Here is a 3,934-nt window from a genome sequence, read left to right as displayed (position 1 = left end):
AAACCGAAAAGTGTACTTTTTAAAAAATGTAAAAACTTCAAGAAAATTAGAGATACCAAGGGAATATTTCACACAAAGATGGGCACAATAAAAGACAGAAATAGTATGAATTTCACAGAAGCAGAAGATATTAAGAAGAGGTGGCAAGAATACACAGAAGAACTATACAAAAAAGATCTGAATGACCCAGATAACCAAAACGGTGTGATTACTCAACCAGAGTCAGACATCCTGGAGTGCGAAGTCAAGTAGGCCTTAGGAAGCATCACTATGAACAAACCTAGTGGAGGTGATGGAATTCCAGTTGAGCTATTTCAAAACCTAAAAGATGATGCTGTGAAAGTGCTGCACTCAGTATGCCAGTGAATTTGGAAAACTCAGCAGTGGCCACAGGACTGGAAAAGGTCAGTTTTCATTCCAATCCCAAAGAACAGCAATGCCAAAGAATATTCAGACTACTGCACAATTGCACTCATCTCACATGCTAGGGAAGGAAAAGGCAACCCACTCTAGCATCCTTGCCTGGAAAATGCCATGGAGAGAGGAGCCTGGCAGGCTGCAGTTTACGGGGTCGCAAAGAGTTGGGCACAACTGAACAACTAACACACACACATACACACGCTAGCAGTGTGATGCTCAAAATTCTCCAAGCCAGGCTTCAACAGTACATGAACTGAGAACTTCCAGATGTTCAAGCTGGATTTAGAAAAGGCAGAGGAACCAGAGTTCAAATTGCCAACATTCAGTGGATCATTGAAAAAGCAAGAAAATTCCAGAAAAAAAATCTACTTCTATTTCGTTGACTATGCCAAAGCATTTGACTGTGTGGATCACAACACACTGGAAAATTCTTAAAGAAATAGGAATACCAGACCATCTTACCTGCCCCTTGAGAAATCTGTATGCAGGTTAAGAAGCAACAGAACTGGACATGGAACAACAGGCTGGTTCCAATTGGGAAAGGAGTATGTCAAGGCTACATATTGTCACCTTGCTTATTTAAATTGTATGCAGAGTACATCATGCAAAATGCTGGACTGGATGAAGCACATGCTGGAATCAAGATTGCTGGGAGAAATATCAATAACCTCAGATATGCAGATGATACCACCCTTATGGCAGAAAACAAAGAGAAACTAAAGAGCCTCTTGATGAAAGTGAAAGAGGAGAGTGAAAAAAGCTGGCTTAAAGCTCAACATTCAAAAACCAAAGATCATGGCACCTGGTCCCATTACTTCATGGCAGACAGATGGGGAAACAATGTAAACAGTGAGAGGCTTTATTTTCTTGGGCTCCAAAATCACTGCAGATGGTGACTGCAGGCATGAAATTAAAAGATGCTTGCTCCTTGGAAGAAAGGTTACGACAAACCTAGAGAGCATATTAATAAGCAGAAATATTACTTTCCTGACAAAGGTCTGTCTAGTCAAAGCTGTGATTTTTCCAGTAGTCATGAATGAATGTGAGAGTTGGACCATAACGAAAGCTGAGCACTGAAGAATTGATGCTTTTGAACTCTGGTTTTGGAGAAGACTCTTGAGAGTCCCCTGGACAGCAAGGAGATCAAACCAGTCAAACCTAGAGGAAATCAGTTCTGACTATTCATTGGAAGGACTGATGCTGAACTTCAAACTCCAATACTTTGGCTACCCAATGTGACTAACTGACTCACTGGAAAAGACCCTGATGCTGGGAAAGATTGAAGGCAGGAGGAGAAGGGGACGACAGAGGGTGAGTTGGTTGGATGGCATCGCCAACTTGATGGACATGAGTTTGAACAAGTTCCAGGAGTTGGTGATGGATAGGGAAGCCTGGCGTGGTGCAATCCATGGGGTCACAAAGAGTCAGACACGATTGAGCAACTGAATTGAGCAACTGAACTGACTGAACTGAGGGTGGCTATTGTAAAATTAGAAAAAAAGGAAAAAAAAGAGAAAGAAGATGCAGATTATCAATATCAGGAATGGGAGATGAGACATCATTATAAATCTACGAATATTAAAAAGATTATAAAGGAACTACAAACAACTTTATGCCCATACATTTGACAACTTAGATAACAATAGACCAAATACTTTGAAATGTGCACATTACCAAAACTCACTTGAAAAGAGATAACCTGTGTAGTACTATATATAGCATTTTACACTCATTGTTAAAACAACTTGCAACAAGTATATATAACACATGCATTCATGCATAATAGAATGTCATAACAACTTTATGAAATAATTTTGAAAACTTAGATGAAATAGACAAACTCTAAAAAATGACTTACCAAATCTGACTCAAGAAGAAATCATGGTTCTCTGAATCATTCCGTAACTAGACATTTAGTTTACATCAGATTTAATTTAAAAGATATTTAAGCTGTTTATAACCTTTCCACAAAGAAAGCACCTAGCCCAGATGATTTTACAGGATGTTTTACTCAACTTTTAAGGAATAATCTATCCCAACTTTAAATGAACACTTCCTGTGACTATCAACTCAGGTTGTAACTTCTTTTTCTTTCTTTCAGGTGTATTTTTTTTTTAAAACAAAGTTCTTAATATGGTCAAATTTATCATTCCTCTTATTTAGAAATAGTTTCCTTTCCTAAGTTCATGGAGATACCTTTGTTTTCTATTCAGAATTTTTAAATTTTACTGTTGACATATAGTGTCTCAATCTGCCTGGAACTGATATTTGTTTTTAGCCTGAAATGGTGATCAGTTTAATCTGGGTAACCACTTTTTGTGTGGCTCCATCTGTTTGACAATTCTTCTTTTACACACTGATTTGACATCTAATTCTGTCACTTAATAACATTCTATACTCCTTCTATAGGAGTCTTTTGCTGGACTCTGTATTCTATTCATTAGTCAAGTTATCAACTTCTGTACTAACACTACTCTATCTTACTTGCATGCATGCTAAGTCGCTTCAGTCGTGTCTGACTCTGTGAAACCTTGTAGACTGCAGCCTGCCAGGCTCCTCTGTCCATGGGATTCTCCATGCAAGAATACTGGAATGGGTTGCCATGAGGGGATCTTCCAGACCAAAGGATGGAACCCTTGTCTCTTACATATCCTTCATTGTCAGGCAGGTTTTTTACCTCTAGTGCCACCTGAGAAGCCCATTAGCCTCACAGAAATTTCTCATATCTGGTAGGGCCAGGCCTCCAGAACTGTTTTGCCTATTCCTGGCTCTTTACTAGGGCTTCCCAGGTGGTGCTGGTGGTAAAGATCCCTCCTGTCAAAGCAAGCAGACCTAAGAGACACAGGTTCTTCCCTGAGTTGGGAAGATGCCCTGAAGAAGGACATGGCAACCCATTCCAGTATTCTTGCCTACAGAATCCTATGGACACAGGAGCCTGGAAGGCTACAGTCCATAGGGTCTCAAATAATGGGGCACGATTGAATTGACTCAGCAAAAAAAAAAAAAAGGCTCTTTACTCCTCCAGCATCTCATGGTTCATTGTAATCCTTCCCTTATAATCACTCTCAACTCCTTTGCCCTTCCTCGGGCACATTTACTGTAAATAGACCCCACCCCCAGGCCAACTATCTACTCAGTCACTATATCAAAGGAATCTGAAGAATACACAAAGCCATGCTAACTGATGTAACTTCATTACTATGGTTTCAAATGGGTCCGCAAAATTCTCTTGTCAACCCATTCTCCCACACTTCTAAATTGGAAGGCAAAATTCATGTTAAGACCTAATCCTCAATGTGCAGCATTAGTAGGTGTGTGTTGGGGCATGTCTTTGGGTGTAGATATAAAGGTGGAGCCCTCGTGAATGGGATTCAGTTCAGTTCAGTTCAGATCAATCGCTCAGTCGTGTCCAACTCTTTGCAACCCCATGAATCGCAGCACGCCAGGCCTCCCTGTCCATCACCAACTCCCGGAGTTCACTCAGACTCACGTCCATCGAGTCAGTGATGCCATC

The sequence above is a fragment of the Bison bison genome, unplaced genomic scaffold (assembly GCF_000754665.1).
Source record: "Bison bison bison isolate TAMUID 2011002044 unplaced genomic scaffold, Bison_UMD1.0 scf7180017864490, whole genome shotgun sequence".
Taxonomy (NCBI): Eukaryota; Metazoa; Chordata; class Mammalia; order Artiodactyla; family Bovidae; genus Bison; species Bison bison.
The sequence above is the reverse complement of the archived record's forward strand: the minus strand, read 5'-3'. Positions refer to the sequence as shown.